The sequence below is a fragment of the Mobula birostris genome, chromosome 2, assembly GCF_030028105.1.
Source record: "Mobula birostris isolate sMobBir1 chromosome 2, sMobBir1.hap1, whole genome shotgun sequence".
Classification (NCBI taxonomy): domain Eukaryota; kingdom Metazoa; phylum Chordata; class Chondrichthyes; order Myliobatiformes; family Myliobatidae; genus Mobula; species Mobula birostris.
The window spans coordinates 30,345,304-30,372,337 of record NC_092371.1 but is presented as its reverse complement, the minus strand read 5'-3'; positions in this window follow the sequence as shown (position 1 = coordinate 30,372,337).

Below are 27,034 nucleotides of genomic sequence, written 5' to 3'. Positions count from 1 at the left end.
TCTTTCCAGTTCTGATGAAGGGTGTCAGACCATCGACTGTTAATTCCCTTCCACAGATGCTGCCTGATCTGTTGAGTTCTTCCATCACTTTGTGTGTCTAGCCCAATGGTTCCAGCATCTGCAGAATCTCTTGTGTTGTTAAGAAAGGCAGTCTTTAATCAAGCTAACACAATAAGCCATCTCAAAGGGACTAGTGCAAGTAATAAGTCTTTGTTTTAGCAACAGTTACCATTCTCTATTCTATGAGACCCAGATATAACAAAGTATTGAATTGACTTTATTTCTTACATCCTTCACATACATGAGGAGCAAAAATCTTTATGTTACATCTCCATCTAAATGTGCCATATGCAATCATAGTAATTTATAATAAATAGAACAGTCAATGTGATATAGAGTACACTCAAATCAGTGTGAGTTCATCAGTCTGATGGCCTGGTGGAAGAAGCTGTCCCAGAGCCTGTTGGTCCTGGCTTTTATGCTGTTGTACCACTTCCTGGATGGTAGCAGCTGGAATAGATTGTGGTTGGGATGACTTGGGTCCTCAATGATCCTATGGGCCCTCTTTACACACCTGTCCTTGTAAATGTCCTGAATTATAGGAAGTTCACAACTACAGATGCACTGGGCTGCCCACACCACTCTCTGCAGAGCCCTGCAATTAAGGGAGGTACAGTTCCCATACTAGACAGTGATGCAGCCAGTCAGGATGCTCTCAATTGTGCCCATGTAGAAAGTTCTTAGGATTTGGGGGCCCATACCAAGCTTCCTCAACCGTTTGAGGTGAAAAAGGCACTGTTGTGCCATTTTCACCACACAGCTGGTGTGTACAGACCACGTGAGGTCCTCAGTGATGTGGATGCCAAGGAACTTGAAGCTGTTTACCCTCTCAACCCCAGATCCATTGATGTCAGTATCTCCATTCCTCCTGTAATCCACAAACAGCACCTTTGTTTTTGCGACATTGAGGGAGAGGTTCTTTTCATGACACACTGTGAAATGACTTCTTCCCTGTAGGCCACCTCATTATAGTTTGAGATAAAGCCAATCATTATAGTGTCGTCAGCAAATTTAATTAGCAGATTGGAGCTGTGGGTGGCAATATAGTCACGGGTATACAGGGAGTGAAGGAGGGGATCCAGTACGCATCCCCGACGGGCTCCTGTATTGAGAGTCAGAGGGTTGGCGGTGAGGGAGCCCACTCTTACAACCTTCTGGCGATCTGATGGGAAGTCCAGGATCCAGCTGCACAAGGCAAGGTCAAGGCCGAGGTCAATGAGCTTCTTCTCAAGCCTGCATGGAACTGTGGCATTGAATGCTGAACTGTAGTCCAAGAACAGCATTCTCACATAAGCATCCTTCTTCTCCTGATATGTAAGGATGGTAACACACATCAAAGTTGCTGGTGAACGCAGCAGGCCAGGCAGCATCTCTAGGAAGAGGTGCAGTCGACGTTTCAGGCCGAGACCCTTCGTCAGGACTAACTGAAGGAAGAGTGAGTAAGGGATTTGAAAGTTGGAGGGGGAGGGGGAGATCCAAAATGATAGGAGAAGACAGGAGAGGGAGGGATGGAGCCAAGAGCTGGACAGGTGATTGGCAAAAGGGGATATGAGAGGATCATGGGACAGGAGGTCCAGGAAGAAAGACGGGGGTGGGGGGGGGACCCAGAGGATGGGCAAGAGGTATATTCAGAGGGACAGAGGGAGAAAAAGGAGAGTGAGAGAAAGAACGTGTGCATAAAAATAATTAACAGATGGGGTACGAGGGGGAGGTGGGGCCTAGCAGAAGTTAGAGAAGTCGATGTTCATGCCATCAGGTTGGAGGCTACCCAGACGGAATATAAGGTGTTGTTTCTCCAACCTGAGTGTGGCTTCATCTTTACAGTAGAGGAGGCCGTGGATAGACATGTCAGAATGGGAATGGGATGTGGAATTAAAATGTGTGGCCACTGGGAGATCCTGCTTTCTCTGGCAGACAGAGCGTAGATGTTCAGCAAGGTGGTCTCCCAGTCCGCGTTGGGTCCCGCCAATATATAAAAGGCCACATCGGGAGCACCGGACGCAGTATATCACCCCAGTCGACTCACAGGTGAAATGTTGCCTCACCTGGAAGGACTGTTTGGGGCCCTGAATGGTGGTAAGGGAGGAAGTGTAAGGGCATGTGTAGCACTTGTTCCGCTTACACGGATAAGTGCCAGGAGGGAGATCAGTGGGGAGGGATGGGGGGGACGAATGGACAAGGGAGTTGTGTAGGGAGCGATCCCTGCGGAATGCAGAGAGAGGGGGGGAGGGAAAGATGTGCTTAGTGGTGGGATCCCGTTGGAGGTGGCGGAAGTTACGGAGAATAATATGTTATACCACCATTCAGGGCCCCAAACAGTCCTTCCAGGTGAGGCACACTTCACCTGTGAGTCGACTGGGGTGATATACTGCGTCCGGTGCTCCCGATGTGGCCTTTTATATATTGGCAAGACCCGACGCAGACTGGGAGACCGCTTTGCTGAACATCTACGCTCTGTCCGCCAGAGAAAGCAGGATCTCCCAGTGGCCACACATTTTAAATCCACATCCCATTCCCATTCTGACATGTCTATCCACGGCCTCCTCTACTGTAAAGATGAAGCCACACTCAGGTTGGAGGAACAACACCTTATATTCCGTCTGGATAGCCTCCAACCTGATGGCATGAACATGGACTTCTCTAACTTCCGCTAGGCCCCACCTCCCCCTCGTACCCCATCTGTTACTTATTTTTATGCACACATTCTTTCTCTCACTCTCCTTTTTCTCCCTCTGTCCCTCTGAATATACCTCTTGCCCATCCTCTGGGTTCCCCCCCTCTGTCTTTCTTCCCGGACCTCCTGTCCCATGATCCTCTCGTATCCCCTTTTGCCAATCACCTGTCCAGCTCTTGGCTCTATCCCTCCCCCTCCTGTCTTCTCCTATCATTTTGGATCTCCCCCTCCCCCTCCAACTTTCAAATCCCTTACTCACTCTTCCTTCAGTTAGTCCTGACGAAGGGTCTTGGCCTGAAACGTCGACTGCATCTCTTCCTAGAGATGCTGCCTGGCCTGCTGCGTTCACCAGAAACTTTGATGTGTGTTGCTTGAATTTCCAGCATCTGCAGAATTCCTGTTGTTTGCATGTAAGGATGGTATGTAGTTCGGTGGCTATTGCGTCACCTGTTGATCGGTTGTGTTGGTAGGCGAATTTTAGGGGGCCCATTTTGGGTGGTAGCAAGCTGCAGATGTAGTCCTTGACCAGCCTCTCAAAGCACTTGCTTATTATTGAGGTGAGTGCGACAGGACGCCAGTTGTTCAGGCATGTTACCTTGGTCTTTTTTGGTACAGGGACAATGATTTATTGAATGGACTTGTGTATAGAGGTGACTAGAGAAGGAAACAGACACCACGTGTGGGAAACAGACCAAACGACCAATCCGAATCATGGCAACTCGACATTCCGGTAAGAATTGGATGTGATAGTTCCCATTAATGCAGCTTATTTACATGGATGGAAGAGCCATATGTTCCAGCTAGGGGTAAAAATGTTTAAATTTTTCATCAGGATATGATTAGTGATGTCTTTAGTATTGCAAGCATCACAGGCACTGATCATTTGCCTGACTCCTGTGTTCTATACTTCCCTAATCTTACCTCCAACATCAGGGAACACCGTTATGACTCTTAGACACTGGAGATTCTGCAGGTGCTGGAAAACCAGAGTAACACACACAAGACGCTGGAAGAACTCAGCCAGTCAGGCAACATCTGTGGAGAGAAATAAAGAGTTGACGGAGGGTCTCAGCCCAAAACATCAACTCTGTAATCCTTTTCATAGATACTGCCTGAACTGCCGAGTTAATCCATCATTTTGTGCGTGTTACCTTTATGACTCTGATCCCTGGTGTCTGAATGGGTATGGTGCTCAGAGTGTTATATCATTTACCTGTGCCCTACTATGGAATATGCTTAACTGCACTGGCTAATTCAACATGCACTTCAATCTGTTGAGCGCAGTGATGGAAATTCTGATCATTGTGCCGAGTGGGAATCCAAGATCACTATTGATTTCCTCATGATTTATTACTGTCTATATTTGATAAGCATTTTTCAAAATTTCATCTATCGTTGTTTCATCAACTTCTGTCATTTGTTTAATTCATTCTCATGCCTCCTCCGTACCGACCATGTATTCACATTTAATTTGACTTGTAATTAGAGCCAAGTATCACTGTGAGCAAGACAATGTCGTCAACAAGAAATATTCACAAAGCTGTTACTATGGCAAGATCATCTTTTTCGGCATTCGGCTCGCTCTCCCTGCTATGGTTCAACCACCCTAGTTATACCCTGATTTTCTCTACCTTTTTAATATTCTGGTTAATGTAATAAGATTGAAAGAGTACAGAGAAAATTTACAAGGATGTTGCTGGCCCTTGAGAAGCTGACTTATAGGGAAAGGTTGAAAGGTTGAATAGACTTCATTCCCTCAAGCATAAGAAAATAAGGGGAGATTTGTCAGAGGTATACAAAATTATGAGAGGTATAGATAAAGTAAATATAGGCAGGCTTTTTCTCTTGAGACTGACTAAGCCTAGAAATAAAGCTCATAAGCAAAGGGTGAAAAGTAAAATATTTAAAGGGAACCCAGTGGGGAAGTTTTTCACTTAAGTGGGTAGAACGAGTTGCCAACAGAAATGATGGATGTGGATTCAATTTCAACACTTAAGAGAAGTTTGGATGAGTGTGTGGATGGGAAGGGTGTGGAAGACTATTGTCCAGGTGTAGGCTAATGGCAACAAGCAGAAAAACAGTTGGGCCTAGACTGGATGGATTGAAGTGTGTGTTTCTGTGCTGCAGTGTTCTATGACTCTATGGATCTATTCCCAAGGTTTTGATTAAACACAACTACTTTGACCTTAATCATTAGCCTATTTAAAACATTATAAATTATAGTTTGCAGTCTGAGGATTACCAATAGTAATGCTTCTGACATAAAATGCTACTTCCATGAAGTCATGAAGATTGGTGAAGCCAAATCAACAAATGCTGATACGTGTTACTTCATTGGTAGGCGTTGATCCCATCACACCACTAAGGGCTCAGTGGAGCCCAACAGACCTGTTAATGGACACTGTTTTGTTGTACTGCTCTTGTTGTCTGGTAAAGTTAACAAGGTCTAACCTACTGGCATCCACTACCCTCCCACCCTCAAGTAACTTCTCCCCAACCTCCATCATTCAATGATCAAGGGTCATCTTCATTTGTCATATACACATATGTGTATTAGGAATTTGCTGCGGTGTGTTGGTCGGGATGTGGCATGCGAAAACAAATTCAACAATTATAAAACATTATGCAGAAAAGCAAGTTAGAGGTTAAAGGATAGATATGGAATAAAATGTGCATAAATACATAAATATCAGCTTGTATTTACAATGTAAACAGCATTATAAAAATGGTTTAAAGTGTTTACTGTGTGGAGAATGATGGGGAGGTAATAGATAATGTTGTTAGATAATAGATAATTGATAGAGGGAGATGAGGGAGATGAGGGGGGCTAACAAGAATCAGATCAGATGAACTTCCTGGGGGAAGAAACTTTTAAGATGGTATGGCATCTTTGTTTAAGTAGCTCTATAGCACTTTCCTAGTTTTACAACATAATTTATCATCTCTGGGTCTAAATCCTGGAAACTAATCTAACTGCTTTGATGGTTCTTTCAACAACTGGACTGCAATGGTTCAAAACAGGAACTCAAAGGCAATAAAACCGTACCTGGTAAAAGATTTTAACAGATTTTGAGGCATACATCAAGAGTTAATATCTACAATACAGATCCTTTTGCAATTTTGGATTGGGAAATTGTACAGTGTGTGGCCATTTTATGCATGAATTCTGATTCCATATTATAAAACTGGAGAAGTTTCTCTCGATCAAATGATTTGTGTGGAAATCTAGGCCACTGAATAGTAAAGGTAACAGAAGAAGAAGACTCTCTCTCGGGGAATCTAAAAGAGGATAGTTACACCAAAACCATGGGGAATTATTCCTCTCATTATTGTACTTGGAAGTATGTTTAATGCAGCTACATAATTCAATCGTTTGGGTAACTTTGCAAGTCATTCCAGTTCAAATGCAGGAAGAAACAAAATGATTGTTACACCACAGCAAAATGCATTTAACAAAGATTGTCTTTCTGATTAATTGTTACTATAATTAACCATACCATTCTGCATGCATGTTTTTTAGCTTGATGCTTACAAATACAGGGTGTAGTTAAAGGCAAATCCTACGAAGAAATAGCAATGTCTGTACCTAGTGTTTATATTTCTCTGCCTATGATATCTAAGATTACTCAGGGCTTTACCCTTTGCCCCACCTAGCAGCTGTTATGAAATGAGAATTAGCAACAGTTCTATGAAAATACAAACAGAAAATGCCAGAAAATCTCAACAAGTCAGGCAGCATCTGCGGACAAACAGTCAATGTTTCAGATTGTTGAAAACTCTGAATTCAAAGTAAATTTATTATCAAAGTGTGCATACTTCTCCATATGTCCCTGAGTTTCTTGTTTTCCAGGCGTTCATAGTAGAACAAAGAAATGCAATAGAATCAATGAAAAGCTATGGACAATCAATATGCAAAAGAAGACAAACTGTGCAAATACAAAAAAAAACCTAAGTAAGTGAATAATACTGAAAACATGAGTTGCAGACTGTTGTAAATGAGTCCATAGGTTGTGGAATCAGTTCAGATTTGAGGTGAGTGAAGATATCTACGTTGGTTCAGGAGTGAGATGGCTGAAGGTAGTGTTGTGGGATCTAAGGCTCCTCTACCTCCTTCCTGATGGCAGCAGCAAGACCAGAGCATGGCCTGGGCAGTTGAGATCCTTGACACTGGATGCAGTTCTCTTGGTGGTAGCGCTTTTTGTAGACATGCTCAATGGCAGGTAGGGCTTTGCCTTTGATGTACTGTGCTATAGCCATCACTTTTTTGTAGGCATTTCTGCTCTTGGGCATTGGTGTTTCCATACCAGGCTGTGATGCAACTAGTCAGGACACTTTCCACTGTGTATCTATAGAGGTTTATCAAAGTTTTAGATGCCATGCCAAATCTGCACAAACTTCTAAGAAAGTAGGGGTGCTGTTCTTTGTAATGGCACTTACATGCTGGTCACAGGACAGATTGTTGAAAGGTCATTTACAGCTTTGGTTTAGATTTCCAACATCTGATTTTAGTTCTGTGACAAGTTTCCTTAAAAAAACTTATTCCTTGTATTTACTGAACTTTGATATTGGAAATGTACCCATTGATCAGAAAGACATAATTAGTGCACTGTAAAGCTACTATCAGTTATACGCTTAATAGTGCAGCACAACAATAATCCCTGTGATAAAGTTAACTGTTACTCCTCTCTGTCTCTTTAAGTCCACCCCTTCATATTGACAAATGACTATGGCTTGGTTGCATTTTCAAAACAGGCACAACATGCTGATTGGTTGTTGTGGATTTTGAGTTGATCCAAACGATGCTGACATTATCTCTTCAGATAAAGAACCAATCAATGATGAAAGATTAAAATTCCAACAACTACAGGCTGCCCCAGCACCCCACCAACACAGTCATTCACTTCTCCCCTCTTTCGTCAGGCAGAAGATACAAAAGTCTGAAAGCACGTACCACCATCTCAAGGACAGCTTCTAACCCACTGTTATAAGACTATTGAATATTTTTCTAATACAATCAAAATTAGCTTTATTTGTCATATGTACCTTCAAACATACAGAGATACAGTATGTCTTTTTCATCAAAACAAATCAGCGAGGATTGTGTTTGGCAGCCTGCAAATGTTGCCACGTTTCTGGTGCCAACATAGCATGTCTATAACCTGCTAATCCTAATCCATAAATCTTTGAAATGGGGGAGGAAAGCAGAGAACTTGGAGAAAACCCACATGGTCATGGGGAGAATGTACAAACTCCTTACAGACAGTGGCGGGAATTGAACTCTGATTGGACATCACTGCCATTGTAAGAAGGACACTTGATCGCGCTGTCTACCTTGTTATATGATATTGCAGCTCATCGTCTACCTGAACTGCACTTCTCTGCAATTGATGTATTCTACATTATGCTGTTGTTTCTACCTTGTGCTACTTCAATGCACTTTATAATGAATTGATCTGTATGAACAGTAAGCAAGGCAAGCAACCTTGATCTTATCAGATCAGCCATGATCTTACTGAATGGCAGAGCAGGCTCGACAGGCCAGATGGCCAACTCCTGCTCCTATTTCTTATGTTCTTATGTAAGCCTCTCACTGTGTCTCAGTAATTCCAGTTCCAGATCCAATTCCAACATATGCCCCATGTAGTAAAAGAGGTTTAACAACGAATGCTTTATTTAGTTCCTAGTTAAAAGAAGATCAATTATTCCTCCCTTCACAGGTCATCCAGTTTGCATTTCTTTCCTCAGATCTATTCCTCCACATTATACATTTTTCTGCTTTCAGAGGGAATGTGGGGAGCTGCTTTACTTTGTGTGCAAACCAAATATCTGTCTGAGTGGATAAAGAAGCACTGATCAAATTTAATTAAACAATATATTTGTAAAATTACATTTGCATGGAACATTTCATGACCCCAGACATAGCGGGTCAAATAGCCTCCTTCTATATCGCAAGAAATTATGAGAAACTATAGACTTTAAAATATGAGGTGGCAGAGTAGCCAATTTGTGCTCAGAAGACTTCCAGAAAATGAGAGTAAATTAGCAAATTCTCCATTTTATGGTGTCGGGAGTTAGCACTGGACAGGACACAGTCCTTCTGCTCTGGGTCCACCAAATACAGCGGATGAGGCCTTGATTTAACACATCCAAAAGATGGATTCTCTATGTATGTAACACATCCTTAACACGTTTGCAAAGTTCAACATTTCAAGGTTATTTAAGATAATTCTGACATGAGTGTAAAGGAGACTGAAATCTTTGTTAATCTGGATCTGATGCAGCATTAAAAACATAAGAAGAATAAAGAACATAATAGAAAAGAAACAAAACACAGTAAATATAAATTGAAAAGCAATTCTATAGAACAGAATGTACAATTAACTGTTATATACATGGACAGATTGATAGCTTTGGGTGACTGAAATCCCTGACTAGAATCTAAGAATTTAAAGCTAGCACTGCCGTCTTGTTGGTCAAGATTTTGTGGCCGAATTTTTGATTCAGAACATCGCTTTCTATCTCAGAACAAAGGACGCTGTACCTCAACCATTGTCTGTGGGGAAAAGGACCAAGCTGTACCATCTGGTTGCTTCGAGCGAGGAACTTTCTCCTCTTAATTGGTCAAGATTATCAGCTGAGAATGATGTGAAGGAAAATAACCAGTTTATTTAAGAAAGAATGTGCCGGCATTGGCGAGGGTCCAGAGAAGATTCAAGAAAATTATCCTGGAACTGAAAGGGTTAACATATGAGTAGCATTTGGTGGCTCTGGGCCTGTACTCACTGGAGCTTAAAAGAATAAGGGGCATATTATTGAAACCTATCAAATATTGAAAGGGTCAGATAGAGTGGATGTGGAAAGGATGTTTCCAATATTGGTGGAGTCTAGGACCATGGTGCATAAACTCAGAACAGAGGGACATCCATTTAGAACAGAGATGAGGAGGAATTTCTTTAGCTAGAGGATGGTGAATCTGTGGAATTCATTGTTACAGACGGCTGTGGAGGCCAAGTCACTGGGTATCTTTAAAGCAGATGTTGATAGGTTCTTGATTAGTAAGGTCGTCAAAGATTATGGGGAGATGCCAGCTGAATGGATGGAATGGTGGAGCAGACTCAATGGGCCAGATGGCCTAATTCTGCTCCTATATCTTGTGATCTTACGTCTTTTGGAGTGCAGTGAATGTAACCAAGCTTCATCTTCCTGTTGATGTGCTGTGGCGGTGTAAGGGGTAATTTTGATTTCAACCGGCTAAGTTTACATCTCTCTATACATAAGCCATAACTCGTCACTTAAAAACACTTATCAGACAAAGATCAGTATAACCCAGAGCACTGGCTCAAAGGGGCATTTCTGTGTCAAGTTATGCTAAATGCAAAACTGAACCTGGCCGTTCCTTCCAAGATCCACATTAGCAGCCTGCAACAATAAAATGAATCCCTGACCGAACAATCCACCTTGTTATGATCTCGCACCTTATTGCTTACCAGCACTGCACTCTCTCTGTAGCTGTTACACCTTGTTCTGCATTGTTATCGTTTTACCTTGTTCTACCTCAGTGCATTGTGTCTGAACAGTATGTAAGACAAGCTTTTTCACTGTAACTAGGTGCATGTGACAATAATAAACCAATATATTAGCACCTTTTACTTGTAATACACAAATTCATCATGCAAACATGAATTGGGGCTCAGGTATCCAAACTAGATTTATCTAGCAATCTCAGTAAAACTGAAGGTACAGTGTGCCAGTTTGCTGAAACTTAAAGGAACAATATTGTGAGACCTGGCATTAAGTGCCACTGACATCAGGAGACCTGCAGGACAAAAATTTACGGCATGATAAATACACAAATATTAAATGGTGCCTGAGTTGATTATATAACGGCCCATTTTCATTATCTGTTGCCTTCTAAGATCCTGCAACCAGCTGATCCACACTCTAGTTAAAATTTTTAAGGAGAAATAATATCAAGAAGTGTTCAACAGGTTGGAGTTATCTGCCGTTTATGCAGCACTGAATATTTTTTGCAAACCTCCATTATATTGAAAGTCTGAAATCTGGCTTTGTATGAAACAATGGGAATGAAATTACCAATCATTGTACATTCTATTCCTTCCCATCATCTTTCTTAATAGAACATGGAACACTACAGTTCAGTATAGATGCTACAGTTCAGTACAGGCCCTACAGTTCAGATAGGCCCTACAGTACAGTAGAGGCCTTACAGTACAGGCCCTACAGTTCAGTACAGGCCCTACAGTTCAGTACGGGCCCTACAGTACAGTACAAGCCAACCTTCTGACCTACTTTAAGATCAATCTAACCCTTCCCACCTTCATAGCCCTCCATTTTTCTTTCATCCCTGTGCCTATATAAGAGTTTGTTAAATGTCCCTAATGTGCCTGCTTCTACCACCACCCCTGGCAGGGCATTCCATGCATTCACCACACTCTGAGTAAAAATCCTATCTCTAACATCCCACTTCCCTATGCTTTCCTCCAATCACCTTAAAATTGTGCCTGCTGGTATTAGCCATTTCAACCTTGAGAAAGGCTTTTGCTGTCCACCTGACCAATACCTTTTGTCATCTTCTACGCCTCTATCAATTCACCTCTCATCCTCCCTCAATCCAAAGAGAAAAGCCCTAGCCTACTCAAACTATCCTCATAAGGCATGCTCTCCAGCCCAGGCAGCATCCTGGTACTGTGTATTCTCCCTAAAAGCTCCTACACCCTTCCTATAATTAAGTAATCAGAAATGAACACAGTATCCAAGTTTTTTAGGGGTTGTTTACACCTACTCATCTTTTATCTGTTATTCGTTAGTTCCAATTTCTCTCCATGAAGTTTATCTCGTTTTTCCTTCTTTATCATCACCAGTAATCAAACACGGACAATGAGCCTGCCAGCAATGTTTCTGTACTGCTTCTTCATATTTAGTAAAGCATTACGTAAAACCAAATTGAAGGAGCTGGCAGTAACATGAGGAGTCTTGCTCGGTTGCAAGCTGTTTCTCCTGATTTTACTGCTTTATGATGCAGCAAGAATACTGTTGCAATCTGCTATTGAGTTATTGTCAATATTCATCCCTCTTGGTCCTGTATCTTGCAACAGGCAGATTTTCTGGTTGAAAGAACGCGTAAGCACATATAAGGAGTTTTGTTTTTGCTAAGATTATTAGTCATCAGTCTTACAGTAGTTGTCACTCCTCTTCTCCTTAGCAACGCTCAAAAGCTAACCTCCCTGTGTAGCTTCTCCGATTCCCTTCCCCCCCACCCCCACCCCCAGCTCAAAGATTTCTGGCTTTTGTGTGACTCCAGGCATACAAATTACACTGATTTCACAGGATTCAAGGAGCTCGGATGAATTCTCTTCACAGTGGGTATATACACTGCTATGTGTTATTTGATGAGCATTGAACTGAAATCTACTGTAAATCATTATATAATAGTCTAGTTGCTATAATTATCATCTCTTCTGAATCACGAGAAGTAATACTGTACCTCAAAAGGCACAATACCAACATTTTAATTTGGTTTGAGTGCTGTAAATGAGAATGCTAATTCAATCTGTTCTGAAACATTGAATATCAGGAATCTGCAGGGAATTGATTCTCCAGTATAAAATGGAAAATTTCTATTTTTAATTCAAAAAAGATTTGGTACATATTTTCCATTAATAACACTATTGTTGATTTATGGCAAGGAATTGAATCAAAGGCATTATTCTCAATGAACATTTCTTCTGGGATAAGGATAAATTTATCATGAATAAACTCTTCCTGGGCATCCAGCTGGGTACAGGTATCGATTTTAACTGACGTTTCAATGATAAGCTCTGCCACCTTCATCAGGGATGATACCAGGGCATGTCTAATCTGTTGGTCAACATACCCCTGTCACCTAATTGGTTAGTCCTCATCCAATCAGGTTTCTGCTGTCCTGCGTTTTTTTTACAATCAAATTCCAGTTCTTACTTAGAGTGAGATCTTCATCTTTGTTGAATTTCTTTTCGTCTAGTTTTATTTCAATGGCTTCCTTCATCAGGCACATCCAAGAGCCACTGGCACCATTGGAATTCAACTGTAAACAAGGTGAGACAGCGGAAACCTGATTGGATGGGGACTAACCAATTAGGAGGAGCAGACAATTGGGGTATATATACCACTGGACTAGACATGCCTAGGCATCATCCCTGATGAAGATGGCAGCATTTGTCATCGAAACATTGTGTAAACTTGCTACCTGTACCTGGCTGGAAGCCCAAGAAGAGTTTAGTTGTCACATTCGCCAGTAAAGCATTTGATCCTTTTTCGATAAGCTTATCAGCTCCTGAGGAAGGTATTTTGTACGAGGAGCTAAGCAGATAAGATTGTGGCCATCTCCTAATATGTTTGGCCTTGAGTCTGCCAGAACAAGTAGATAAATTATCCAGAGAAGATAGTTCAAAATGTCACCACTGAAACTAAGTGAATTACTGCAGGATTGCTTTGTATAAACTGAAATATATCAAGGTTGCTTTGCCTTTGTACAGCCATTCCAATGGGAGAGATGTAAAGTAGACTCAGTCCTCATCAAACAAAATCAAACTCTAAATGATGCTTTAAGTCAGAATACTTAAAATCCAAAAGGTGTTTTACAGTAAGTTGAATAAATTGATTAGTATCACTTTTGAACTCATGTTAACATCAGACACTCCTCCCTAAAGATCTTCTGTATTCTGAATGCAGGTGAATGAGATTTGATTAAAAGGGAATATTCCACCAAGCAATGCCAGAATGATAATGAGTACTAGACAAGATCAAAATAATCAATCAGATATTTTGGTTTAAGTTTGGAGATTTCAGTTTAATGGTAATGACCATCACTGAAAAGGAGAAGAGCTGAAATAATCAAAAAATCGTATTTTGTTCTGAGATACTTGGGGAGAGTAAAGAGGAGTGAATTCTGTATGGCTACTCTACTGTTGAAATGATCTGGGGCACAAATGCAGAGAGAATCATCTTGCTGTCCAATGACTACACAGCAGCAGTTGTGGGTGAAAGACTCCCTGAAAATTGGGTTTTAACGATATAAAAACAGAAGGAAATTTACAAATACGTACAGTACTGTGCAAAAGTTCTAGACCCACATATAGAGCTAGGGTGCCTAAGACTTGAACAGTGCTGAAGTAATTTCATGTATTGCACTGTACTGCTGCCGCAAAGTTTCATTGCATATGTGAGTGGTGATTAACCTGATTTCAATATTGTGGACTGAGAGAGAGGAGAATCATGGTTGGGTAAAGGGGAAGGGAGAGGGGAGGGAGCAAGAAGCACCAAAGAAACATTCCGTAATGATCAATAAACCAATAGTTTGGAATCAAATGACCTTGCCTGATGTCTCAGGGCTGGGTGCGACTGCACCCGCACCACCCCCCCCCCACTCCTGGCACTGCTTCTCTGCCGCCTGTCCCACACCCCTCCTGCAGTGCTCCACAATCGCCGTTTCCAACATCCTTTGCTCTTGCCAGATTATAAACTCGCTCTCTGCTCCATGTTAACAAACACAGAACTGTGCAAAATTCTTAGGCACCCTACCTATATAAGTGCACCGAATACTTTTGCACAGTACTGTATAGGAGCAGTTATGGGCCTGGGCCTTGAAGCTCATTGAACCTCGTCCACCATTCTGTAACATCATAGCTATCCTAACTTTGGTATCAATTGAACCCTCAGGTTCACTGCAGTTGAAAGAAATCTACTTTAGCTTTCAACATACTTAATGAATTAGCTGACTAAGTGGAGAATTTTAAAGATTTTAAAGAAATATCAAAAAGCTTGTCATTATGTTCCCTCAATCTCAATCCCTTTGTCACAGGAAGCACCTTTACAATATCTACCTTGCAAAGCTCTGTCAGAGTTTATACACATTTGAATAAGGTCTCATTACATTCTTTTCGATACCAATGAACATAAGCTTAAACTGTTAAAACTTTCCTCATAATCTCTTCGTCCCATACATCATTCTCATGAACCCTATGCCTTCTTGTATATGGATTCCAAAACTCCATGCAGCCTTCCAAACATGATCTCATCAAATTGCTGTGCATTTATGGTCAGAATTCTCCATTCCCTTGCAACAAACTTTCATATATTTCTTAATTACTCCTTGAACCTGTATCCCAAATTCATGTACATTGACTCTCAGAACAGTGCGTACAGGATCATTTATTTGTCTCATCCTATTTAAATGGCATTCTGCTTTTCCATTCATTCTACAAATGAATGGTCTCAATCCCCAACCTTTATTTTCCTATTATTTTTGCCTAATCACTTAAACCTGTCAAATCTCCTTCTGAGTGATTGCTGAAGCTGATGTGAGACCACCCCCCCCCCCCCACCAGTGGTGCATTTGGCTAGAGAGTTAGGCCTCCTGGGTTGCATCTCTTTATAATGCCAATGTAAAAGTTTTTGGTTTTCAGTTCATCGCCTAATACTCTCCTAATCTTTCAGAGGCAATGGTCAGTGATTTCTAGAAATCAGTAGAAATATTATACTTTTTCAAGGAGGTTTTAAGAACGTCTGACACATAAGAGATTCTGCAGAAACCAGTAATCTTGGGCAACACACACAAAATACTGGGGGAACTCAGCAGGTCAGGTAGCCTCAGTGGAGGGAAATGGACAGTTGTTGTTTTGGGCCAGGTTCCTTCATTGATCCTAAAACATTATTTCCCTCCATACTTGCTGCCTAACCTGCTGAGCTCCTCTAGTGTTTTACATGGTTTGCTTTTGAGAGCATCCGTCTCCTCTTTGCCCCCCCCCCAATAATCTTTCCCTCTGACAGAACTTGGAATAGAATCTAGTGTTGGGTATGTGAATGATGTGACTAGCCTACAGAAACAGCTGGGTAGACTGTAATTGGGGTGCTCATATGAGAAATGTTAACCTGAGAGTGGCCACTGATTGAAAATCAGAAGACCACAGATGATGGAAGTCCAAACTTAAAACAGAAAATGTTGGTAGTTCTCATCCGGTCTGGTGGCACCTGTGACAAAGAAACAGGAGCTGGAGCTTCAGGTCAAAGGCTTTGCGTTGGAACTCAGAAGGAGGGGAAAATAAACACAAGAGATTCCGTAGATTCTGCAAATCCTGAGTAAGATATGCAGAGTGCTGGAGGAACTAAGCAGGTCAGACAGCATCTCTGGAATTGAATAAACAGTTGATGCTTCAAGCCAAAATCCTTCATCGAGTCCAGTATTTTAAACAAGTTACTCAGGAGAGAAAATATCTAGTATCAAAGAGTGTGAGAGGAAGATTGTCAAAACAAAGAAATATCTGTGATAGTGCCCTGGATTAAGCTGTCAACAATATCATCCAGTCAGTGGGTTAGTGGGGGCTTTAGGAGTGGGGAGGGGGGTCTAGTCCTTTGTTCACAAAGGTGATAATAGGATATCAGTAGGAAATTGAGAAGAGAGAAAAGGAGCCGACAGCTAAAGGGCATATCTATTAGATCAGGCGCATCAGTGGAGAGGATAAAACAGAACCAATATCACAGGTCAGTTCTGATACAGACTCAGAAAGTGAGGAAACTGACACTGTTGGGGCTGTTGGGTTTAATATTGGGTATAAGGCTGCACTGTGAATGGACAGGCGATTAGACAGTGACTCGCCTTTTTTTGTTGGGCCTCGTTATAACAGTGTTGGAAACCACAGACAGATATGTTGGGGAGGCAGAACTGCAAGGAAGAAAATGTAGGCAAAAAAAAGTTTAGGGTCACTCAGTCTTGTGTTTGGTTTCTCTGGCTTGAGAGACCATGTTGCAGACACCAAATACAGGACACTAGATGGAAGAAGTGATGGCGGATTGCTGCTTCACTCAGCTCTGAGTGCCTGGATGGTGGGAAGTGGAGAAGTGAAATCAAAGTTGTCACATGGGAAAAGGCCACAGAAAGTTAAGCGTTTGGTGGAGATAGAGGAGGGAACCAGTCCTTTTGAAATGTCCAAAGGGGAGGGGAAGGTGCATCTTACGGTGCAATCGCATTGAACGTGGTCGAAATTGTGAGGGACAGTCGTGGAATGTGGAGGCTGCGGGCAGAAAGTGATGACCATAGCATACCAATCCTTGCTCCATGCAACAGAAAGGGTGCAAGAAGATGCTTGAGAAATGTGTGAGATTAGATGTGGTCAAAGGGTCTGTTAACCATGGCAGAGAGAAGGTAACACTTCAGAAAGAAGGAAGACGTCACTGAGATACCTGAATGAAAAGTCTCAACATCACTACAAATACTGCAAATCTGGGAGAATGGAATGGAATCCTTACAGGAGGCAGTGGTGGATGAAGAGTAGCTGGAATATTTGTGGGAGCCCATAGGAATCTGTGGACATGTAATGAATACTTGTTGCTATCCTAAGATGGAAACTAAGGGAGCCAGAAAGGAGAGTCATGGGAATGGTGGTCTATGAAAAAATAAAACTAAAAATGAATAAATAAATCATGCAAAAGAGGAATAACAAAGTAGTAATCATGGATTCATAGGTCCTTCTGAAATCTGCTGGCAGAGTGGAAGAGCCTGTTCCTGAAATGATAAGTGTAGGTCTTCAGGCTCCTGTACTTTTAACTTATTTATTGAAATATAGCACGGAGTAGGCCACACGGAACCCCCGGGTTTAACCCTAGCCTAATCACAATTCGCAATGACCAATTAACCTATCAATCGGTATGTCTTTGGACTGGGGGTGGAAACTGGAGCACCCGGAGGAAACCCACACAGTCACAGGGAGTCATAGAGAGTGGCTGGTATTGTAAAGTGTTGTGCCAGCCACTGCACTACCGTACCTCCTCCCTGATGGTAGGAATGAGAAGCATGCATGACCCAAATAGTGAAATGATGGGTGCCGCCTGCTTGAGGCATTGCATCTTGAAGATGTCATCAATGGTGGGGAAGTTGTGCCCATAATGGAGCAGACTTGGATTAATGCACTTCCAGATCATGAATGCAAATTATAAATGGTAGTCCCAGCAGTGTCTCTGTGGTACCTCACTAGTTATCAGCTTGCTGATTCATTTGTCCAGCTCTCTGATTTCAGACTATTAACAAACCCCGCTTGCTTTGGATACTGTAGTCCTCAGTGCTGCAGAGCACCATTTTACTGGGCAGCTGATTTGGCCCAATAAAACTGTTAATGGAACTTGAACACCCATACCCAACATCTTAGGAACAGCTTCTTTCCCACTCTAAACAGATTTCTCAAAGGTCCACAAACTCAGGAACACTACCTTGTCATACATCTTATACTATTCATTTATTTTTATAATTTTTAACATTTGGCACTGTTCTTCTGCCACAAAACAATCATGACATACTGTAACACACACAAAGTGCTAGAAGAACTCAGCAGGCCAGGCAACATCCACGGAAAAGAGTACGGTCGACAGTCCAGGCCGAGACCCTTCTTCAGGACTGGAGAAAAAAAGATGAGGAGTCAGAATAAGGGGGGGGGGGAGGAAGAAACACAAGGTGATGACATATTGTATGCCAGTGATAAACCTGAATCTTTATCTGATTCTAAAACATCTATTTTCCCACATTATAGTTCATGTGTCATCTACTCACTTGATTTGTTCGAATCCCTTCATAATCTTGCCCCTTTATTGGAGACTTCTGTGTTCCAGCTCCAATCCAGGCACTTGAGTATAGAAAGTGCAGACTGATGCCCCGATTCAGTCCGGAGGGAAGGTTGGACTGTGTTATTTTCTCTCCCGCCGCTGCTTGCAAAGAGTCTGTATATTCTTCCCGTGACCACGTGGGTTTCCTCCAGGTGTTCTAGTTTCCTCCCACAGTCCACAGATATACTGCTTGGTAAGTTAATTGGTCATTGTAAATTGTCCCGCGATTAGGGTTAAATTGGGGTTTTGCTGGGCGGCATTGCTTGAAGGGTCTATTCCATGCAGTATCTCAATAAATAAATAAGTAAATTCCTTCACTCTGTTCAAAAAACATGAGTTACCTATAGAGTCCTGTTCACTATTTATCCTTTCCTCAACATCCTCGCAGCATGGGAGGCTGAGAGATGAGTTTATAGAGCTGTCTAAAGTCAGGAGGGGCATAGAGAGGGTGAATGCACTCAGTCTATTTCCCAGGGCTAGAGAATCAAGAATTAAAGGGCAGCAGTTTAAGGGGAAAGGGGAGAATTTTAACAGTAACTTAAGTGGAAATTTATTTTACACAAAGATGGTATGAACTGCTGAAGGAGGTGGTTGAAACAGGTACTACAGTATTTAAAGATAATCAGAATCAGAATCACATTTAAATAAATCGTGCAAAGGGAGAGCAAAAATAGTGAGGTCGTGTTCATGGGTTGGTTCGTTATCCATTTAGAAGTCGAATGTAGGACAGGAAGAAGCTCTTTCTAAAAAATTAAGTGTCTGAAGACCCCTGTATCTCCTCTCTGATGGAAGTAATAAGAAGTGAGCACGTCCTGGATGATGGGGGTTCTATGGATTGGAAATGTTTAGATGGTTATAGGCCAAACACTGGCAAGTGGCTCTAGCTTGGATGTGTTATCCTCTTTGAACTCTGCCACAAGTTGTTGTCACTGTTGTTTGGGATGGCTTGTCATGCACACGTTGGCTCGTGTATTTCTGGTATTCCTATGATATGTTTAGGTAGTGCCAATGGAGAGGAGTGGTTTCTATTAATGGATAGTCTAAGTATGCGGGGAGCCACAGGTTCAGAATCATTGACACAATGGTGAGGATCTGGTGTTCGCAACCTGTGGGGGTAGTAGCAGTGGTCAATCATGGTTTCCAAAAGGGAATAGAAGAGTCATTTGAGAAAAAGTGATACTCAAGGCAATGTAATTGGAATTGGAATTGGTTTATTATTGTCACATGTACTGAGATACAGTGAGAAACAGTTCATACAGATCAGATCTTTACACAGTGCATTGAGGTAAAACAAGCTAAAACAATAACAATGCAGAACAAAGTGTATTGCCTGCAGAAAAAGTGCAGTGCAGGTAAACAATAATGTGCAAAGTCATAATAAGGTAGATCATGAGGTCAAGAATCCATCTTATCATACGAGGAAACTATTCATTAGTCTTAGAACGGTGGGTAGAAACTGCCCTTGAGCCTGGTGGTACATGCTTTCAGGCTTTTCTATCTCTTGCCCGATGTGGGATGGGGAGAAGAGAGGTTGGTTGATCTCTAATTAAGTTGGCTGCTTTACTGAGGGAACAAGAAGTATAGAAAGAGCCAAAAATGAGATAATAGGATCTCATCTGGACTCAGTGGGCTGAATATCTCTTTTTGCAACACTCGTTAATTCTATCAGTGGCTGTAATTCCAAAATACTTAAGTTGTTCAGCTTGAAAATATCTTAAAGGGAATGCGGAGATCATTAAAAAAAAGAAAATCTTTCTTTTAGATTAGATTAGATTCAACTTTATTGTCATTATGCCGAGTACAGATACAAAACCAATGAAATGTATTTAACATCTGACCTGAAATGCAAAGAATAGTGTTATTTACAAAAAACTGTGAATAAAAGAAGTGCTACAGCACACAAATATACAAGTACTGAGACAGTACAATACGGATGCAATACTGCTTAGCGCTGTGATGAGAGGTTCAGCAGGGTCACAGCCTCAGAGAAGAAACTCTTCCTGTGCCTGCTGGTGTGGGAGTAGAGGCTCCTGTAGCGCCTACCGGATGGGAGGTCCATGGTTAGGGTGAGATGCATCCCTGACAACGCTTTTCACCCTGCCCAGTCAGTGTTTATAGTAGATGTTCTCAATGGTGGGCAATTGGGTGCTGATAATCCACTGGGCAGTTTTCACCACGTGCTGGAGTGCTTTGCGATCCGATACGGGACAATTGCCATACCACACTGAGATGCAGTTGGTGAGTATGCTCTCAATTGTACAGTGGTAAAAGTCCGTCAGTATCCTGGGACAGAGGTGAGCTTTCTTGATGCTCCGCAGGAAATAAAGGCGCTGTTGCACCTTTTTGATCAGGATGGAGGAGTTCAGGGACCAGGTGAGATCCTCGGAAATGTGGACAACAAGGAATTTGAGGCTTGATACATGCTCCACTACAGCTCCGTTGATGTAGATGGGGACGTGAGTGTGGCTCCTAGCATGCCTGAAGTCCACAATGATCTCCTTGGTCTTCTGTGTGTTAAGGGCCAGGTTGTTGTCGGCACACCACGCAGCCTGTAGGCCGTCTCGTCATCCCCTCTGATCAGGCTAACCACCGTGGTGTCATCTGCGAACTTGATTATGGAGTTAGAACCATGTACAGGAACACAGTCATAGGTGAAAAGGGAGTACAGAAGAGGGCTCAGCACACAGCCTTGAGGCATGCTGGTGTTCAGGGTGAGAGTAGAGGAGGAGAGGTTGTCTAACTTAACTGTTTGGGGTTTGTTAGTCAGAAAGTCCAAGGTCCAATTGCAGAGGAATACGCCGATACCAAGCAGGCGAAGTTTGGTGATCAGCTTGGAGGGGATCACAATATTGAATGCTGAACTAAAGTCAATGAACAGCATTCTGACGTAAGAGTTGGGGCTGTCCAGGTGGGTCGGGGCAGAGTGAAGTGCCGTGGAGATGGCATCCTCTGGGGGTGAGTGCAACTGGACGGAAGTTATTCAGGCCCGTGGCAGTGGAATGCTTTGGCACTGGTACGATGGCAGCGATCTTGAAGCTTGTGGGGACAACTGCCTGGGCCAGGGACAGATTAAAAATGTCCGTGAAGACCCCGGCCAACTGCCCTGCGCAGACTCTGAGCACACGGCCAGGTATTCCATCCGGACCAGCTGCCTTCCGTACATTCACCCTGCTCAGGGTGGCATAAACATTGGAGGTGGAAAGTGAGAGAGACAGTTCACCAGGTGGGAGATCCGCTTTGAGGATGGCCTCCTTGTTCTCTTGGTCAAGACGAGCGTAGAAGTAATTGAGCTCATCAGGGAGGGAAGCAGAGCTGGAAGGGGGCACAGTACTAGGTGGTTTGAAGTCTGTAATGACCTGTATGCCATGCCACATGCGCCGGGGGTCCGAGGAGTTGAAATTCCTTACCTTTCATAATATGCATACCATCAGGGTAGAATTGCACTGGAAGTTTTCTCTGGAGCATCGGAAGCTGTAGGACAAATTCGAAAAAGTACTCAAAATTAAGAGAGTCATAAATAAGGTAGGTGGTTGTAATCTTTTTCCCAGAGTGGACATGTCAAATGCAGGAGAAGACAGGTTTTAGGTGAAAGGGAGAAAATTTGAATGACATTTGCAGTTCAAGTTTTTTTTCACCGAGCATGGTGGGTGCTCAGAGTGTCTTATGAGTTGAAGTGGTGGAAGCAGACATGATCACAACATTTCACAGGCATTTAGACAGACACACACGAACGTAGAGAGAGATGGACCACGTCCAAGGAAAAACTTGACTATAAGAATAAAGGAACTGGAGTTGAGGTTTCAGCTCAAAGACCTTCTGGTCCAAACTCTGAGGAAGGGTCTTTGACCTGTAACATTAACCCTGCTTCTCATTTCACAGATACTGCCTGACCTGTAGAGTGTTTCCAATATTTTCCATTTTTATTTCAGGTTCCTAGTATTTGCAGATTTTTGGGGATTTTTTTTAGAATGGTTTGTGCATTAATCAGTATCAGTAATCTTTCATGGCCCTAAATGTCAAGGCCACTATTTAAAGATACTTAAAACTCTTGCCTGTGAGGAGCAGAAAGCCCATAGAAATTCATGACAACATTAGATATCAGAAATGCTGCTCACTGGATGTTTTTGATTCTTGCACCATTCTCTGCAAACTCTAGAGAATGTTTAGTGTGAATATCCTAGAAGATCAGCAGTTTCTGAGGTACTCAAACCCCCTGGTCTGGCACCAACAATCATTCCACGGTCAAAGTCACTTAGATCACATTTCTTCCCCATTCTGATGTTTGTTCTGAACAACAACTGAGCCTCTTGACCTTGTCTGCATGCTTTTATGCATTGAGTTGCTGCCACATGATTGGCTGATTAGATATTTGCATTAACAAGCAGGTGTACAGGTGTACCTGGTAAAGTGGTCACTGAGTGAATATATCAAAAAACCAGATGATCCCCTGTGTATATCTTACAGATTTTTATTGATTAAGTTATCTCTGCCTTTCCTTGCAAGTGCTTCTCTACCTTATTGGAATCCCTGTATATTTCTTTAGACTTCCTCAGTTGCAGTGATAATCATTACAAAGGGCTTATAATCCTTTATATCAGTGCTGCAGAATCAGAATTCTTCTTGGAGAGCAGGATATTCCGTATTCAGTGTGTGTCATTAGGGAATGAAAAATGGCTGGGAATGTACTTCTTTTCTCTGCCGTAACTGAGACCATCAAAGCTAACAGCAATTGTTTACGAATATTAGTTGATCTCTGAGCATTTTCAAACACATGCAGTGTTCAATTTTATCTGCAAGTTTTTTTTTCCAGAGGGATTCACCATTTTATTATCTAGGCAGTTCATCCCTTGCAAGTGCCAGTTTTAAGGCTACTGAGTTTTGTGATTGAACCAATAATTAGAGGGCAGACCATGTTATATTTGAAAATGAGAATCAAGCCAAAATCAGTTAATAGTCTAATGGTTCAGCTTGGAATTAATAAGGTTGCAGCAAAATATGATCATAAGAGATTCCGCAGATGCTGTAAATCCAGAGTAACACACATAAAATGCTGGAGGAACTCAGCAGGCCAGGCAGCAGCTACAGAAAGAAGTAAGCAATTAATCTCTTTGGGTGAGTCCCTACATTAGGACACGCTGCAAAAAGCTTCCAATAGTGGAGACCCTTGGAAAAAGAAGTTTGTGTGAATCAATTCATCAGAATCTCATGTGCAAGTACCAGAAAATGATCACAAAGGCAAATCAAATGCTAGCCTTTTTATTTCAAATAGAAGACAGTGGAAATGATTCTTTATCTCAACGGTTGCACCCTGGACTGTTTAGATCACACCTGGTGTTGTATGGAGTTAAAATGGCTGCCACTTCTTCCACTTTGATGTTGGAAGAAACACAGAGTGCTTTTACCTAAATGATAACTGGATTCCAAGGATTAAATAGCAAGAAATAATTATGCAAACCAAAGTTCTATTTCTCAGAGTTTAGGGATTTTCATAAGGTGATGTTTCAAAAAGGTGGCATCCATCATTAAGGAGCTCCATCGCCCAGGACATGATCTCTTCTCATTGCTACCAGCGGGGAAGAGGTACAGGAACCAAATGACATGCACTCAACATTTTAAGATAACTTCTTCCCCTCCACCATCAGAGTTTTGAATGGACAAGGAACCCATGAACACACCTCATTATTTATGCTATTTATTTAATTGTACATATAATTTTTGTTGTAATTTTGTAGATTTTTTATGTACTTCAATGTACTGCTGCCACAAAGTAGACATTAGACAATAGACTATAGGTGCAGGAGTAGGCCATTCAGCCCTTCGAGCCAGCACCACCTAAAGGAACAGATTTCATGACTTATTTCAGTGATACAGAACCTGATTCAGATTCTGATACCTATTGAGGCCCTCCGTTGGTCAAGGTCGACCATGGATGTTGTATCCCTAACTGATTATGTATTCACAAGTCAGGGCAGTACGATATGGAGAGGAAGCTGTTGCCCATGCAGCAGGCTCCCTCTCTCTTTGCAGGTGATGAATCCAAAGGAACGGCGGAGACCGATACAGTTTGACACCAGCGGTGTCGCAGGAGTTGCCAGTCAGTGTTGAATTCAACAGGGGACTGCCCTTGGGATTCCAGCTTTGGATTTTTCCTCGGGGTTTACTTGCGAAGCCTTCCTCATGACTGCTTATAGCCGCAAGGCAGTGGAGGTTGAAAATAGTGTTTTCCTTCCCCAAGATGAGCTGCCAACCACAGCTGACAAGCCCCACCTGCCTGGACTGACTGTTTTTTGGGCACCAGTAGCCCACCATTGCCCCTTCTCCTTTCAGTAGGAACAGTTCCAAGGGGTTAGTAGCTAAACCACACGTGAAGGCCAAGAGCTGAACTTGGTCGTCAGAGGTTACTTGAGATGCATGTCATTGGGAGTATTTAATAAGAAGTGGGACCTCATCCCCACTACCACACCCCTCCCACCCCCTGGCTATGACAACTTAAGCAACCTGATACTTATAACCTTCCTAGAGATGCTGCCTGGCCTGCTGCGTTCACCAGCAACTTTGATGTGTGTTACTTATAACCTTGCTTTTATGATTAGAGAAACATAAAATAGGATTTAATTTCACTGAGGCATTTGGAGCTCTTATGCAATATATTATATTTTAATCCACTTCTTCCACCAGCACTGAATCTCCAACTATTGGTAGTAATTTTAACACCATTGTTGATTGTGGGTTATAGAGTAATGAAGGTAATGGAATGGTGGTTTTTGTGTATGAACCATTTAAATGGCATGCATTGAATATAAAAGACCATGTACAAAAGAGGCAGAATCAAGACAGCACTGGCGATACACGGCAATGTTTTGCATGCCACTCACAAAACTACCAGATATACTTCTTCAGAGTTTCTACCACTGCAATTCGCAGCCTGTAATTTCCCTCTAAGAAACATAGTTTTAAACCGTCCAAACAAACTAGCGATTTTATAACATATCTTGTCAATATCTGCTGTGATGCTAAGTCCACCGTCCTAATATTATTCAGTCTGTGTTTGGCTTTTTTGTATTTTAAATCAAGTTTTGAACCTGGAGGTATAATGAAGACTGGTTAGAGTTTTGAGGATTTAAATATTCAGGCATAATTGGACAACTATGAAGGAACTATGTTGGAAGTGTTAGGGTTTTAGGCATTGATCAAGTGTGCTTTGTTAATGTGTGCTGTCTTCCATTCCCCAAGGGGAACAAATAACTGATACTTTCCACACTAGTTGAAATACTTTTCCTCCTGGCCACGATAAAACATCTCTTCCTTTTCTCTTTTGTGTACAGCTTGTTGATTTAAAGTGTGAGTCAGTATCCGCGTGTGTACAAGTCCATGCAGGAGAACCCAGTCTCCAATTAACTTTGCTCTGTTCAGATCAGGGGTAGCCGGTGTCACCCTGCTCTACCTAGAAATCACACACAGTCATCTTTAACTGTAGGGGAAGTGAGTCATTCTCAACCTCATGGGATAGCTTAAGAAGACAGAAGTATAGTTAGGAATGGTCACATTTGTAGTATATATTATTTTTCACAAATGTAACTGCTGTCTTCTTTTCTCAAAATGACCTACTTAAAATTTACAATGGTATAAAAAGAAAATCATAATGGGAAGTGTTCAGTGATGATCCTTGTTCAGATCAACAGTCATCTAATCAAATCTGCATCAGTTGGGCATTTTATAATGAAAATAAGAAGATGCCAAATGTAATGATAAACCTGTGGCACAGTGAAATTACTGATTTGCTAATAGTGCTCAAAGAGGGCTACCTTTAAATTAGCACAGTGGAATAAAATTCTATGCATCAGCTGAATCTCAGAACTACATCTTTCATTGAGTTCAGCTGTGGGGGAAATTATTGTTGTTGACTGTACTATGTGATCAAGCACAGAAATTGAAAAAGCAGATGATTGTATACATTCCCTCACTAGAAAACCCCTCTACCAAACTTTAATTTATTGTTGGAGGAACTCAATAATGATTCTAGGCCTTTGCTCCGTGTTCGAAGGCCAGCAACATGGATATGGGTCGAAGGACAGCTGGATATCAGGAAGGCAGACCAGTGAAGACGAGGGCTGGTAGCCACCCCAGGTCAGCAAGTCATTGGTGCAGGTTCCGAGATCGGATTTCCATGTGGGTAGGAGGAATAAGCAACAGTACACGAGTACACAAGTCAGTGGAGACTGGACTGAAGGTCGAGTGGAAGATCGGAATCAAGGCCCAATGCTCAGAGTCCTGGGTGTGCGAGTCCACTGAGGAAGTTGAAGGCCAAATGTGTTTGAGTCTGAGTTTGCCGGAGGCTGAAGGACAAAGCCAGCCTGCTTGGGGCTGGAGGACTATGTGCATTTGTGTGTAGGTGGATAGGAGGGAGGAAAATGGCTTGTTTGCTGTTGTTCTGTTGTTGTTTCGTTGGAGTTGTTCTGTTGTCGATATTGCTTGATTTATTCCGTGAACTTGGTGGGCATTCTATGTTGGTGCTGGAATGTGTGGCTACACTTGCAGGCTGCCCCAAACACATCCTTAGGTGATCATGTAGCTCTGGCTTCGCAAGATAATTCATACGGAACCTGACCAGAGAAATTCACCTACTTCTTGCAAAAAAAATACTTTATT